Source organism: Scyliorhinus canicula, chromosome 2 (assembly GCF_902713615.1).
Source record: "Scyliorhinus canicula chromosome 2, sScyCan1.1, whole genome shotgun sequence".
In the NCBI taxonomy this organism is placed as follows: Eukaryota; Metazoa; Chordata; class Chondrichthyes; order Carcharhiniformes; family Scyliorhinidae; genus Scyliorhinus; species Scyliorhinus canicula.
In genome coordinates, this window is record NC_052147.1 from 94,826,982 (window position 1) to 94,843,420 (window position 16,439).

Here is a 16,439-nt window from a genome sequence, read left to right on the forward strand (position 1 = left end):
ACCACAACCATCTTCCTTTGTGCTCGGTGTGTGATTCCAGCCAGTAGAGAATATTCCTTCTGTTTCTTGTTGACTCCAATTTATTAGGACTCCTTGACGCCACATAGAGTCAAATGCTTGATGTCACATGCCTCACCTCTTTCAGGAATTTGGTTCTTTTGCCCATGTTTGGACCAATGCTGTAGGGAGTCCTGCAACAAAGTGGTGCTGACAGAACCCAAACTGAGTATAGGTGAGCAGGTAATTTCATTCAGAGTTTGATCCGTGCAATGATGCCTTGCAAAGTGACTCAGGATGTATTCGCTGACCTCTTTGCATTAGATGCCGACAGTGATGAATTTGATGATTTTTTTAAAATATCATTGTGGTTCAAACTATCATCATAGAATTATTTCATTAATAAAACGTGACATCTTAATTTAATTTGAACAGATGTTTTTATCTCACATTTCAAAATAGAGACAACCTCTCTGCAGCTCACATTTTATATTTGGCATCCAAGTTGAATATCCAGTTTTGGGAGTTTTCGAAGCTTTAAAGATGGACTTTGTTATTTAATTATCCACCATTATTCAAAACCGGATGTAACAGAATTCCAGAGCTTTTATCTGATCTCTAGTTGTGGAGTTGCTCAGATCAATCAATGTATAGTCTGCTGCATCTTCTATTTGGCATGCACGTGGACCCATGTTGCAGCCTCACTAGGTTGGCATCTCACTTGCAGATAAAAATGGTGTTTTGAGAGAAATGCTGGTCCGTGTGGTTACAGATTGCAGTGCGTTACAATTCTGCTGCTGCTAATGGCCCATGACAATTGGATGCCCAGATTTTAATTGCCAATCCTGTTTGAATTTAACATGATCCCACAGAACACAATGGAGGTGTCCTCAGTGAAGACGAGACTTAATCTCCACAAGAACTATGAAGTTACCACGTCTACCAGTACTGTCATGGATAGATGCGTCAGAAATAGGTAAATTGATGAGGATGCCAGGGTTGTTCTGCTGACGGGAGAGGGACTTGAAATAGGCACTGGAAAGGAGGTCGAGGGTGGAGGCAGCTATAGGGCGGGCCAGGAAGGGCGCGACGCACGGGTCAGGGGCCGGCCCGAGAAAGGCTATGGCTGACCGGCGGGGTGGGGGGGGTGGGATGTGCCCCCCGACCAGGCTGATCACCTGGAACGTCAAGGGACTGAATGGGCCGGTTAAGAGGGCGCGGGTGTTCGCGCACTTGCGGGCCCTGAGGGCGGACGTAATTATGTTGCAGGAGACACATCTGAAAGTGTCAGACCAGACCAGGCTAAGGAAGGGCTGGATTAGCCAGGTCTTCCACTCGGACTTGGACTCGAAGTCCAGAGGGGTGGCAATCATGATCAACAAGCGTGTGCAATTTGAGGCAGAGGGCATATCCGCAGACAGGGGGGGCAGATACCTGATGGTACGGGGCAGGCTGGAGGGGAGAAGAGTGGTGCTGGTGAATATATATGCCCCGAACTGGGATGACGTGGACTTCATTAAAAGAGTGCTGGGGAAGATCCCGGACTTGGATTCTCGCAGGCTAATAATGGGAGGGGACTTTAACATGGTCCTTGACCCGACTTTGGATCGGTCGTGTCCCAGAACGGGTAGACTCTCAGCAATGGCAAGGGAGCTGAAAGGGTTTATGGAGCAAATGGGGGCAGTGGACCCCTGGAGGGAGGGACAGCCAACAGGAAGGGGCTACTCGTTTTACTCGCACGTCCACAAAGTATATTCCAGGATAGATTTCTTTGTGCTAAGCAGGGACTGTAGGGGGGAGGTAAAGAACACGGAATACTCAGCAATTACCATTTCAGACCATGCCCCGCATTGGGTGGACCTGCAGTTAGGGGGAGCGAGTTATCAACGCCCGCAATGGAGGCTAGATGTGGGATTGCTGTCGGAGGAGGGGATCTGCGAGAGGCTTCGGAAATGTATAAAAAATTACCTGCAGGTGAATGACACTGGGGAGGTCTCAGCGGCGACCGTGTGGGAGGCGCTAAAGGCAGTAGTGCGGGGGGAGCTGATTTCAATTGGGGCCCATAGAGCCAAGGCAGACCGGGCAGAGATGGATAGATTGGTCAGGGAAATGGGCCGGATAGATGAAGATGAGGATCCCAGGATGTTATTGTCTCAAGTTGGCTCTCTTACTCATCCGGTAGCTGTATCCTGCAGGAAATGGCCAGCTTGGTCAACAGTGTTACTACTAAACCATTCATGGTGATGGACATAGAGGTCCCCGACTGAGATTACAGTGTTCTTGCTGCCCTCACTACCTCTTTCAAATCATGTTGAACATGGAAGAAACCTTTTTTTAAAATTTAGAGCACCCAATTAATTTTTTCCAATTAAGGGGCAATTTAGCGTGGCCAATCCACCTACCCTGCACATCTTTGGGTTGTGGGGGTGAACCCACGCAAACACGAGGAGAATGTGCAAACTCGACACGGACAGTAACCCAGAGCCGGGATCGAACCTGGGACCTCAGCGCCGTGAGGCAGCAGGGCTAACCCACTGTGCCACCGTGCTGCCCGAACATGGAAGAATCCTGATGCTTCAGTTGGTTGTCCTAGAATGATTAAATTGGGTCTATATTCTCTGGTGTTTCGAAGAGTGAGGTGATCTCATTGAAAATGACAAGATTTCGAACAGCTAAAAGCAGAGAGTGCTGGAAATTCTCAGTAGGTCTGGCAGGTCTGTTCTTTCTCGGTGAAGAGAGAAATAGAGTGAATATTTTGATTTGAATGTTACTTTACTTCTTCAGAAGGGGCTCAATAAGATGGACACAGAGTTGTTTCCCCTGGCTGGGGAATCTAGAACATAAGGTCACATTCTCAGGATAAGGGGTCAGCCATTTAAGACTGATCATAGAATCATAGAATTTACAGTGCAGGAGACCATTTGGCCATCGTGTCTGCACCGGCTCTTGGAAACAGCACCCGACCCATGCCAACACCATCACTCTATCCCAGTAACCCCACCCAACCTTTTTGAACACTAAGGGCAATTTGGTATAGTCGATCCACCTAACCTACACATTTTTGGACTGTGGGAGGAAACCGAAGCACCCGGTGGAAACCCACGCAGACACGGGAGGACATGCAGACTCCGCTCAGACAGTGGCCCAAGCCGGGAATCGAACCTGGGACCCTGGAGCTGTGAAGCAACTGTGCTAACCACTATGCTAGCGTGCTGCCCTGAGATGAGGAGAATTTTTTCACTCAAAGAATTGTGAAGTTTTGGAATTCTTTGCCCCAGAGAGTTATGGATACTCCATCATGAATATATTTAAGGCTTGGATTCCCTGAGAAAGTAAAAATCGAAGGATATGGGGAACAGACCGGAAAGTGGCCTGAATGCAGAAGCCATGGTTACATTGAATGGTAGAGCAGACGTGACAGTGGTAATCAGGATGTTACCTTATCCATATTTGACCTGATGCCATGTGATGAAGTTTAGCGTCAGTTTTTAGAACTCTGAGAGCCACTCCACTGCACACCACTGTTCCTCTCTGTTGATCTGTTGTGCCAATTGGACAGTAGCTAACCAGGGATGGTGAAGGAGAAGTCTGGTCCATTTGGCTGAAAATGATAGTTGTGGCTGGACAAGTCTGTGGGACAGCTCTCCCAATTTTGACACAAATCCCCAGATGTGAGTGAGGAAATATTTGCAGGGATCACAGGTGCTTTTGTTGTACTTTAATCCAGTGCCTCTGTTAAAACCCAATCGTCCATCTAGCTTTATAATTATACTTCTTTCTAGTGGTTTGATACATTAAGTTGCTTGCTGGGTCATTTCAGAGAACATGACATGATGGACTGAGTGACCACCTTGGCCATAAATGTTCTGTTTCCCACCACATTGCTAACAAGTAGGTCAGCGCAGGTAAGGAATGGAGGTTTCCTTCACTGAGGGAAATTATTGCATCAGTTGGGTTCAACAAAACATTAACCTATCTTAACCTGTTCAAATACTAATTGACTGGCTGTGTATTTCTATAACTTTGAATTTCTATTTCATATTTCTAATGTTTGCAGCTTTTTATTTATACAAATTATTGTCAGTTGTACTTGATTTCTGCCACTAGGTGCCACCAATGCACTATGTAAATATATTGGCATCACCTGGTGTCAGGAATTGCTCACTACACCTGCTTCATAAAATATCTTTGCCAGTTAACTGACATTTTCCATTAAACTGTGGCCTGGACTTCAGGGCAGTAGAATTTTCAACCCCTATCCATTCCAGATTTGAGAAAAAAGGTAATCCATTATTTCCTTTCATATAAATGGTTATAGAACATACAGTGCAGAAGGAGGCCATTCGGCCCATCGAGTCTGCACCGACCCACTTAAGCCCTCACTTCCACCCTATCACCGTAACCCAATAGCCCCTCTAACCTTTTTGGTCACTAAGGGTAATTTATCATGGCCAATCCACCTAACCTGCACGTCTGGACTGTGGGAGGAAACCGGAGCATCCGGAGGAAACCCACGCAGACATGGGGAGAACGTGCAAACTCCGCACAGACAGTGACCCAGCGGGGAATCCAACCTGGGACCCTGGCGCTGTGAAACCATAGTGCTATCCACTTGTGCTACCATGCTGCCCATAATTCACTACAGAGTTTCATTGCAACATCACCTGTTTGAGCTTGCATAGATTGTGCCAGCTTAGTGGTAGTATAATATTTGTTTGGGACTACGGTTGATTATTTAGTGAGCAGTTCAGTTGCTTTTTTAAATTGCGAAATCAAGCACTTAGGAGGAATTTGCATGTCTTCAAGCATAGCTACTGTCTTCATGCAAAATCAATTTTGCTCAGATACTGTTAGAATGAAGGTAAGATTGAAAGGACGAGAGAACTCCCCTACTCTTCCATGAAATAATACCAGGTGATCTTTTATGTACACCTGAGAGGGCAGATGGAGACTCAATTTAACATCCCAACAGCGCAGCACTCTCCCATTATTTAACGAGAATGTTAGCCTGGATTTGTGCTCGGGCTTCTTGTGGGACTTGAATGCATAACCCTCTGGCACTTGTGTATTGGCACAAATACTGATTTGCGTGCAGTCCCAGTTTACAAGATGCTGTATGTGCAGCTTTCCTGTAATCTTCTGCAAATTGTTTCCTGTTAGTAACATTGAAATTGGACCACTAAAAGACATTAAAACTCTCTTGTGACATACTTGAACAGTCCAGATAACAGTAAACAAGAGAGGATAAAAATATAAAATGAAAGGAGTGAGTGATTTTACAGCTATGGTTAAAACCTGTGGTTTGGACAGCCTATCCAATTTCTAGTAGGTATAGGCACTAAACTAAGAAATTCCCTTGGAGAGGGTCAAAGACAGATGGAAGAAAAAGCCGATAGTGCTATTCGGAGGGAGCTTGACTGTTGAAATCGTTAAGACGCAGACTCTACTGATGCAAATAAAGTGCACTAAATTTCATAGGCATTGTAACTTGCCTCGAATCACATCTGAACGAAAATTACAGTGGCCAGACAAGGAAATATCTGTGACACTAACTTGGGCATCTTTCTTCAGTTTGACTACACAAATATTCTTGTCACACGCAGCCTTGCTAAATTATTTGGTATTCTGTATACGGAGCATATTATGTCTCAATTATATATGTGAGATCAAACTACCTGCAACATCAATCCCATGTATGATAGTCTGCCGTTTATTTGAAATGGAACTTTCAGCTTAGGGAATAGTATGTTAAATGTATATCTTTAAAAAGACATGAGTAGAAATATGTAAAAATCCTATTATCGAGCATGGGAACTGAATGATTGCATGTTTCTGACCTGTCACCTGCACGGTCCTAATATAGTCCAGAAACAAGGCTGTTATTTCCCTGTAAATCAAAAGTTTATTTCTGGTAGGTACAGATAGTCCCTCTGTAACAGAAAAACCAAGGATAAATGGCCAAATCTGTACAGAATTAATTGATGTCGGTTGCAGTGGGATGTAAATTATCAATGCACAATGCCAAACCATACCAGCAAGTCCTGGCTCCCATAGCTATATAACTAATGTGAGTGCAACATTTGGTGTTCAAACAGCCATGATCATAATGATCGGTGGAGCAGGCTCAAAGGGCCAAATGGCCTGTTCCTTCTCCTATTTTCTATGTTCTAATAATTTTGAATGGATAGAATGATTTAAAGTTTATATTTGTGGAAGAGGAACAATTAGAGCCTGGCGAAAGATAAATAATAAACATGATCCGTTCTACTTGGACTGAGGGGTCATCTTCACTGGGTCTGATGAAACTCATTGCAACAATGAGTTGTTTTTAAAAAAAGAGGAAGGCACGCATTAGACATAAATTTCTAAAGGGGAGCACTGCAAAGGTGCCTTTGGTGTGGACATTGTGCACATAGAGGACAGGACTGTGCTGGAATGGCTGCCAAGGTCAAATAGCCCGTTTGTGCTCAAGAGTTCACAATGAAAAAATGCTGTCTGAACAAGGGTACTGGATGATTTCTGCCCTGAAACCGTACCATACCTAAGCATGACACACTGTCATCAGAACAGGAGGATTAAAGGAAGACAGTAAGAGCATTGGAAAAAATATTGGGGTTGACTTTGTCATGTCCTCAGAAAACCTTGATACATGGGTGTAAACTGTAATCACAGAAGTGATGACTTTAATACTATAATTTATTTAAAGTTCTGATGTTGCATCTCGATTGGGCCCGCTTTCGACTTCAATTTGTTATTGTGAAAATGTTGTGTTAATTACAAAAATGTTATTCGTTAGGATTTTTAAATAAATTAAGCATTCGAATCATAGCACACATTCAGGTTGTGTACATGATAAAATTCTTTGAATTTGGAAAATAATATGTTTTATTCATATCTGTGGAGGAATATTAATGTCCAGATAATGCAGACATTGGTTATAAAAATAATAGTAAGTCCACTCTTTCAATCACCTCATTTAATGTTGCTTCATTTTAAAGTTGTTTATTTTCTAGGGTCTATTTTTCTAATTTGTGTCACCATTTTCGTCAGCATTGGAGTTGTATGTTGGCAACAGAATTGTGTGTTGGCATTGGAGTCGTGCACCAGAGTTGTGCATCGGCATTGTAGTTGCGTGTCGACATCAGAATTGCGTTTTGGTTGTGGGGTTGTGCGTTGGCATCAGAATGTGAGTTGGAGTTGTGCATTATCATTGCAGATCAGCATACAGTATGTGACTAGAAATCCTATTGACATGAATCTGTGGAAATTCAGGCAAAGAATATTGGAATTTCACCTGAAGATGATTGAAGGTCTTGGATAACCATCTCTAACGCTGGATTAAATGTTTTCTTCAAAGAGTGAAAAATTCCGAGGAAGAAAATCATTAGGTACCTGAGCGCAATGTGCAGAGATAAAAAGAGAAATGAAAATGTAATGCAGCAGTTCATGAATTAAAGGTTGGCAAAAGACTTTTCAAAAATGCATTTAGCTGTAAAACTGGAAAAGCTGCAGAGGATAGAAGAAAGCACTTGGGGATTTGAACCTTACTGAGGAAAATGTGGCAGAAACTTTCTGTGAAGTTTAGGGGAAGTGTCAGAGGACCAAACTTAGGGGCGTCTCTTCAACTTCTAATCATAGAATAATCAAATTTTGCAGTCCAGGAAGGAAGCCATTCAACCTATCATGCCTGTATTGGCTCTTTGAAATAGCTGTCCAAAATCATGTTGCACTGTCCCCAAAGACTGGCTGTATTTCCCTTCAATTTACACCGTATTTATTAGAGACTTAGTGACTTATTGTATTTTGCAAGTTATTTCAGCTTGGAATTCACAGTGATAGAAATGTATGATATAGCATTTGAACTCATTTTTCCAGGCAAGAAATATCTGAAGGAACCTAACTCTGGTTTTAATATTAATTCCTATGGGAATTCACGATTCACTTAAAGTCATACTTTTCAGAAATGCAGCTACAACTTTAAGTGAGGACTTACTGCATTATGTGGATTTTCTGTCTGGTGTTCAGTTTAAAAACACTTTCAGTGTATTGCTCATTTACCAGTCATTTAAATCGATGGGTGCCATGCCTGGAGTATTTTAGTTGGAGTATTCCACCCTGACTTATTTAGATTTCCTGAATTGCCACAATGTAATTTTTCTTCTAACAGTATTGGATAAATCAGTTCATGTATAAAGCTTACACTTCAACATTGCCTGTTCAGTTGGAATGATGTCCTTGGGGAGACTTTACACAAGAACAGTGAGTCAGCAGTTACATTGTTTTAATCAAAGTAACATCATAAAACCCAGATTCTTGAAGAGAAATTTAACAAATGGTTGAGAAATTTTCAGCGAAACAAGGCTGAGCAATAAGAGGACTCAATCTATGACTGGAGATCTGCTCCCCTTCAAATATCTTTGTCAAAACAAATTGCCAACTTTTATGGGTACATTCCTCTCACTTCATCCCGCTGAGTAAATTTGAGTCCCCCCCCCCCCCCATATTATGTATTGTTGTGGAGGGTTGTATATCCACAAGCATATATTTTACTGCAAAAGAAAATTTGCTTCCATGTTTTCGGTAGTCAGAAAAAGAGAAACAGGACCTTGCAGACCACAAAGTCCCATGGAGTGGTTTGTGTCTTTACAAGTTGGAAGTTAATTGGGTCGTTTGGCAATCAGATTAGAAGATTCCATTGAAATATTACTTTCTTTCAGTGTTGCTCCAAACATCTAATTGCTGCTAGTTTCTCGTCCATTTATCGCTCTTCCAGTCTGAGCTCACTAGCTTTACTACAACAGCCATGATTGATTTTCCCCATCACTTTATTTCAAATCCACCTTGAATACAGTTTCTATCTGCTCTGCACAAAACTTTTCAACATTTACAATGTTAATTGCATTTTCCACGAGAGGCAAGAAATGATCATGAACTTAAATTTTTTTTTAATTTAAAGTGCCCAATTCTTTTTTTCCAACTTGAGGGGCAATTTAGCGTGGCCAATCCACCTACCCGGCACATCTTTGGGTTGTGGGAGTGAGACCCATGCAGACACGGGGAGAATGTACAAACTCCACATGGACAGTGACCCGGGGCCGGGATCGAACCCGGACCTGGGTGCCGTGAGGCAGCAGTGCTCATCACTGCTTACCATGCTGCTCTCATGATCATGAACTTTTGATGGAAAGTTGACAGGTGAGTGAATGTTTGGTCGAAGAAAAGAGTGGATAATTCAGATCTTTCAGTTTTGAAGAGAAACAACCGAGAATGATCTCTTGAAGGAGTAAAAATTAGCAAAGCATGTGGAATATTACCTCAGATTAAGCTGTGGCAGTATGATGGAAAGGCACACATTCAAAATAGTAAAATGAAATTTAGACTGATGTCAGAAAGTTGGCCACATAGGGTGAAGAGCACAGGGAATGTACAAGTAGACTAATGAATATATTTTGAAACGCAGACAGTTGTTGAGTGCCAGAGGGATTTATAGAACCACTTCAACTGAGGCAGAGCTAGCTCTTAACTGTGCCAACATGAGAGTAGAGGAAGCTGTGTACACAGAAGGCGAACACCAAAGTAGTGGAAGACCTTGGTGCTAGTTGGAATATAACAACATAGGAAATAAGAGCAGGAATAAACAATACAGCTCCTCAAGCCTGCTCCACCATTCAGTATAAGCATGGCTGATTATCAACCATAACTCCACTTTCCCTCCTGCTCCTCATATTACTTGATTCCCTGATAGCTAAAATTTGTCTATTGGAGCCTTAAATACATTCAATGGTAGAACATCACAACCTTCTGGAATGGAGAACTACCCTTTTAACAACCCTTATGAGTGAAGAAATGTTTCCTCATCTCAATCTTAAATGATCAACACCTTTATCTGTGTTCCTGAATTTTAAATTCCCATCTGATCAAGTCTCTTCAGAATCTTGTAAATTTCATTGAGATCACCTCTTGTTCTTCTAAATTCCAGAGAGCATCATCCCAATTTACTCAGTCTCGCATCATAAGATAACATTCTCACCCACAAACCAATCTTGGCTGTAGTACTTCCAATGCAGATATATCCTTCCTTGAACATGGAGACTAGAAATGTGTACAGTTCTCCAGGTGTAATTCCTGTACAATTGTAGCAAAATGTTGTTATTCTTAGCACTCCAATTCCCTTGCAGTCAAGAGAAATGTACCATTTGTCTTCCTAATGTCTTGCTTGTCTTCCTAATGTCTTGCTGCACCCTACTGCTAACTTTCGGTATTCCTTGAATGAGTACATTGCTGATGTAGGCCAATTGGCCAGTAGTTTCTTGTTTGTTCTCCAACTCTATCTCCGAACTACCTTTTCTACAACTTCAGGATGTAGGCCATTAGGTCCTGTGACTTTGGAGGATTTTAGTCCCATAAATTTCTCCCAAGAATTTTTCTCTACTCATATTCATCACCTTCGCTTTCCCACTCAGTTTCGCCCTATGGTTACCATTTCTTTCTGGTATATGACAGACCAAAATATTTTTTTTAAGTCTCTGCCTTTTCCTAATTTCCCACAATCATTTCTCTTATCTGTGCCTCAAAGGAACTTTAATTACTCTCCTCCTCTTTGTATACTTGTAAAAGTTCTTGCAATGTGTTTTTAATGCTCCTGGCTAGTTTACACTCATTCCATTTTTTCTCTTTTTATCAAGTTTTTGGTGGTCTCTTTGATTGCTAAATTAACCCAATCCTCAGGCTTTCCAATGTTCTTTGTAAAATCCTAAATATCTAATTTTAATGTAATTTACCCTCAACTTTTCATTTTTAAATGGAATATATTTTTGTTTAACATTTTGATTTATTATTTTAATTTTTGCCCATTGTTTGTTTATTTAGTGCATCTATTAGTATATTTGCCCAATTAACCTTACTCTGCTCTCTCCTTATCTATGTAATTGGCTTTGTTTCTTTCAAGATTTTTGTTTTGTACTGGAATTTGTCACTTAATATGGAATTCAGTTGTATGGTGATCACTTTTCCCCCACTGATCTTCCACCACAAGACTACGAAGTAGCCCTGCCTCATTGTATTGAATCAAAACTTGTTTAATTCCTGATTAGTTTGGCAACATTAAGTGGGAGGCAAGGGCAGTTTTAAAACCATTGGTCTAAGTGCACTCTGACCACAGCACTGAAAGCACACACTTCTATTCTACTGATTTAACTCTGTAGTGAAGTGTTCTATTTGCTTTGTTAATTGCTGCTCCATTATGACAAACATTCAAATCTACAAATTCATCAGGGACTCTGTCACTCTCAGCTATTTCAGTTTTATTCAAGGAGTACATATGCTGCATGTTTTCTTCTATACCTGTCCGTAGTAAAATTCTGTTGTCACTGTTCATACCACTTACATATTTTTCTAACTCGTTTTGCCATGTTGGGCTTACTATCTCCAATTTGACCTTCCTTCCTATATTGGCATTGGTGCAAATTTGACCAGTTTTTCTGGAGCTCCTACATCCAAGCTCCCAGCATCAATTTCCACAACACTCGATCTATACATCTTCTAACCGCAACATTCTTCTCCGAGGTAAGTATTCACTGCTGCTTACAGTTAATTTCTTATTCATTCCCAGGCCATTAATACATCTAGACCGTACTAATTTAAAGTTTTCCTGGGTCCGTCTTCTGCTCTCTGTAAACGTGAGCCCACCCAAAATTCTGCTGTGCATCTCACTCCAAGGCCCATTCATCTATTTCATTCTTTTTCTTCCAAGTCCCTCCATGGCTTATCATATCAAAGCTTCAAAACCTACGACTTGGCTCCTCACTCTGCAAGTGGATCCTCGACTTTCTGACCCACAGACCATAATTAGTAAGAATAAACAACAACACCTCCTCCAAAATAGTCCTCAATACTGGGGCCCTGCAAGGCTGCGTAATTAGCCCCCTACTATACTCCCTGTACACACACGACTGCGTGGCAAAATTTGGTTCCAACTCCATCTACAAGTTTGCTGTCGATGCGACTATAGTGGACCGGATCTCGAATAACGATGAGTCAGAATACAGGAGGGAGACAGAGAACCTAGTGGAGTGGTGCAGCGACAACAATCTATCTCTCAATGCCAGCAAAACTAAAGATGCACCATAGAAAGCATCCTATCTGGCTGCATCACAGCCTGGCCTGGCAACTGTTTGACCCAAGACCGCAAGAAACTTCACAGAGTCGTGAACACAGTTCAGTCCATCACACGAACCTGCCTCCCATCCATTGACTCCATCCACACCTACCGCTAACTGGGGAAAGCAGGCAGCATAACCAAAGACTCCTCCCACCGGGCTTACTCAATCTTCCAACTTCTTCCATCGAGATACAGAAGTCTGAGAACACGCACAAACAGACTTAAAAACAGCTTTTTCTCCAGTTACCAGACTCCTAAACGACCCTCCTATGGACTAACCTCATTAACACTACACCCCTGTATGCTTCATCCAATGCCGGTGTTATGTCATTACATTGTGTACCTTGTGTTGCCCTATTATGTATTTTCTTTTATTTCCTTTTCTTTTCATGTACTTAATGATCTGTTGAGCTGCTCGCGGAAAAATACTTTTCACTGTACCTCGATACAAGTGACAATAAACAAAATCCAAATCCTTTGCCCTTCCATATCTCTACAACCTCCTCTAGACCTGCAATCCTTAAAATATCCTAACTCTTCCAATTCTGGCCTCGAATGCATTCCTGAATTTTTTTTTGCTCTGCCATTGGTAGCCATAGCTCTGCAATTCCATCCCAAAACCTCCCCAACATGATATTTGCTACTCTTTCTCTTCCTTTAAGGCGCACCTTAAAATCTGCCAGCTTTGACCATGGTCACCTGTCCTATTATCTGCTGATGTGACTTAGTGTCAAATTTTGTTTGCCACGTAATGACAAAGTACCTTGGGATGTTTTGCTATATTAAAGGCACTGGGCGAAATTCTCTCCCCCCCACGACGGGTGGGAGAATAGCGGGAGGGCCTTCCCGACTTTTTTGACGCCCTCCCGCTATTCTCCCCCCCCCCCCCCCGCCGAAATCCCGACACGAATCGCTGCCGCCGTTTTTTTACGGCCGGCAGCGATTCACAGCTGTTAGAAGGGCCGAAGTCCCAGCCCTTTACGACCTTTTACGAACGGCAAACACACCTGGTCCTGCCGTTCGTAAAAACGTCGTGACCACCTGGAAAAAAATAACCATGGCACCGATTGGCACGGCAGTACCACGGCCGTGCCAAGGGTGCCATGGGCCCGCGATCGGTGCCCACCGATCGCGGGCAGCGGGCCCGATGCCCGCGCACTATTTGTCCTTCCGCCGCCCCGCAGTATCAATACGCGGGGCGGCTGAGGGGCAACCCGGACCGCGCATGCGCGGGTTTCGCGCAAAAACGCGATGACGTCACCCGCGCATGCGCGGGTGGAGTCTTCCCACCTGCGCATGCGCGGCTGACGTCATATGACGCGTCAGCCGGCGCTAAGTCCGACAAGCGGGCTTAACGATTTTCGTTAAGCCCGACTTGTCGGAGCCTCCGACGTCGGGCTGCTAGCCCCGACGGGGGACCAGAATCGGTCCCCCGTCGGGAAGGGGCGCGATGCCGTAAAACCCGCCCGGGTTTTACGGCAGTTTGACGATTTCTCCCGTTTTGGGAGAATTTCGCCCATAATATATTAATACAAGTTGCTAATTCATGATATTTTACCTTGGATTCATGCCACTTTAAGCAGAAGCCATTTGTGCAAAACTTGATGGGGCTTTTTGAAAGTTTACCATGCTCCCTAGCTTTTCACAGTCAACTTGGGGGTGCCACTACCCCAAAACAAATTTAAGAAGTTCAGCCTTTTAAAACAATCTATTTATGCTCTTGTGTTGGTTCCAGTTTACTAGATTATCCCCATACAGATATTATCAAATTTTCTGTTTTTAATGCTCGTCACTATGTTCTCATTCTCTTCCTCATGAACTTTAAACTTACAAGATTATAGTGAATGAAAAAGATAAACTGTTTTACTTGCAGTAGAAATTCTTTCTTTAAAATTAGTCTATGGATCTCAACCATGAGGTGAAAAATTTGCCATTGACTTCCAATTCGTTAGTGCAGTATTTCACTGTAAAGTGGAGAAATGTTTGATTTTTTTTTTCGATTGTTAAATAACTATAGCTTCTAATTTCAATATTAAGTCAAGGCTATGATGAATTTGATGAGCTGTGCCTCCAAATTGACTGGTGCTTGCACTTATTCTATGGTGCAGTATGATGTAAGCGCGGCTTCCATGGGGCATTCCTCGCTGAGGCCAAAATAAATTGGCAAAGTGTCATTAGATAGCACCGAGAAACACCCCGCTAAACGCGCTTGAAACGGGACTGTGTTTTGTCCCGTTAAATCGCACCCCTCATGTTACATTCTGTCCCTTTCTCCATTCTTAAATATGTGTCTTCAGGAACTAACCCTCCTGCCATTGGAAACGATTTGTTCTTATTCAGTCATGATTTTGAACACCTCAATTAAATTCCCCCTAACCTTTGCTGCGGGCAACAACACCAGCCTTTCCACATAAGTAAATCCCTCATCCCTGGTAATATTTAGTGAATCCCTTCTGCAGCATTTCCAAGGCTATGACATAATCCCCTCTGCAGCCTTTTCAAGGCCATGACATCCTCCCTGAAGTGTGTTGCCTAGAATTGGATACAATACTCCGGTTGGATTATAAAGGGTCTAATGTTACCTGTTTAACAATGCACAAAAATATTAAAACATATGAGAGTAGACAATAATCATTTGTGCTTTTGTAGTAGAAAAATTTATAGCATATCATGAGTATTTTAATTGATTATTTCCCTCTTTGATTTCAGAGTTACAAAGCATTCCTACTGTGAATACACAGTGGTGTAAAGGTTCCCTCCAGTTACTGCAGACTTCAACTGAATAAGGCTCATTCCCGGAGTCCAGAATAGGGACACTCCCTTCCCCGCAATAATTCAGCATTGCATTGATGTACCAGGCATTCCCTTAACTCCTGATAGCTTTAGTTAAGTACTAGAATTGAATAAATTCTGATGTGAAAGCCTGTGAATTTTTTCTATATGTCTCTTTAATCGCTGTATATCTGAATGGATGACTATTAATTGTACTATTTTCTTTCTTCTTCTGTGCAACGGGAGGCTGCACTTCTGAATAAGGTGGAATAAGGTCTAGTTGATTTACAGCAACTAAATTTCATAAAGGGAGAACGTAAGCGCAGCTGTATTTGGTTAATATTGCTGATCTGCTAGTACTACAAATTGGTTCTCTTAAAAAAATGTTTTAAAGCAGAATAAAAATTTATCTGTTTCCAGAAACATTACCAAAATTTAAATGTAAACTTCCAAACAATGTGAAAAGTCAAATATGTAAACCAAATCAGAACCCTGCTTCCTTTTCTGGCTTTGTCCGAGCAATAATAAACTTCCTTCAATTAGTATATAGCTTGTCTCTGGAGAAGCCTCATTAAGTCTGGATGACGGATACCGAGCACAGTTTTAAGCTATAACTGATGGTCTTGGCATAAGCTCAAAGTACAGACTGTAAATTCAACAGGCTGGGGTCTGTTAATTCCTCCAGTTATTAAATATCTGAGGACTTGGTTACATTTTTGACACCATTATTTTCTTTATGAATATAGAGAGATTGAAGGGATAACAATTTGAAACAAAAGTCTGGATTTTCACCGCTGCTGTCTGAATGATAATCTAACGACACGAATCACAGGCCTTTTTTATACTCACCCAATTTTCCTACAATTGAAACCAGTTGGGTTCTGTCAAGAGTGGGAAATCTGCTCCACCCAGATGGCGGGAGACAAATTTACTCTCGTTGTCTTAATGATGGTGAGTTAGCGTAGCAAATTCAGATGTCTTACTTGGTAGAAATCCTGACAACATCTATGACGGCTGCTCAGATTAGGGCATTATCTCTCAGTTCCTATTTTGCTTAGCTTCCTGAATAGCTAGTGTGCCAGTGATGAGGAAGCTCTTAAAAGCCACAATTTAATTTTTTTTTGGGCATGCATGCAAATCGAAAAAGTCTGCCAGCACAATTCCTCTTTACAGAATGATCCCCGCCACTGCCCAATCTCAAAATTTGGCAAATAGTGAAGAGAGCTGGAAAAGACTTAAGACAAGGGTCAGCAGTATGTTGCAGACCCATGCAATTTATGAAAGAGTATGAGGTACCTCATTTTACGAGGGAAGTCAATAAATATAAATTCAATGTGAAAAGAGTTTCAAATGTATGATTTATTGGGAGTAAGACTGTGAATAGATAAAGGCCATATAAGAAGCTAATGACATTTTGTACCTATAAATTGGGGCATAGAGTGATGAGTATTTTGTATAGGAACGGCTAGAATATTGCTTGCATTTTTGGGTGCTCCATTACATGAAGGGC

At 42.0% G+C, this 16,439-nt stretch overlaps 1 protein-coding gene and 1 long non-coding RNA gene across 2 annotated transcripts in view; both read left to right on the top strand.

Moving 5' to 3' along the window:
• rmdn3 (regulator of microtubule dynamics 3) overlaps positions 1 to 16,439 on the top strand; it is a 411,523-nt gene that overhangs the window by 134,624 nt on the left and 260,460 nt on the right. The window lies entirely within an intron of this gene.
• LOC119956358 lies at positions 8,548 to 15,476 on the top strand. Its single transcript, XR_005458634.1, has 2 exons — positions 8,548 to 9,192; positions 14,867 to 15,476. It is a non-coding gene; the product is annotated as an uncharacterized LOC119956358 (long non-coding RNA).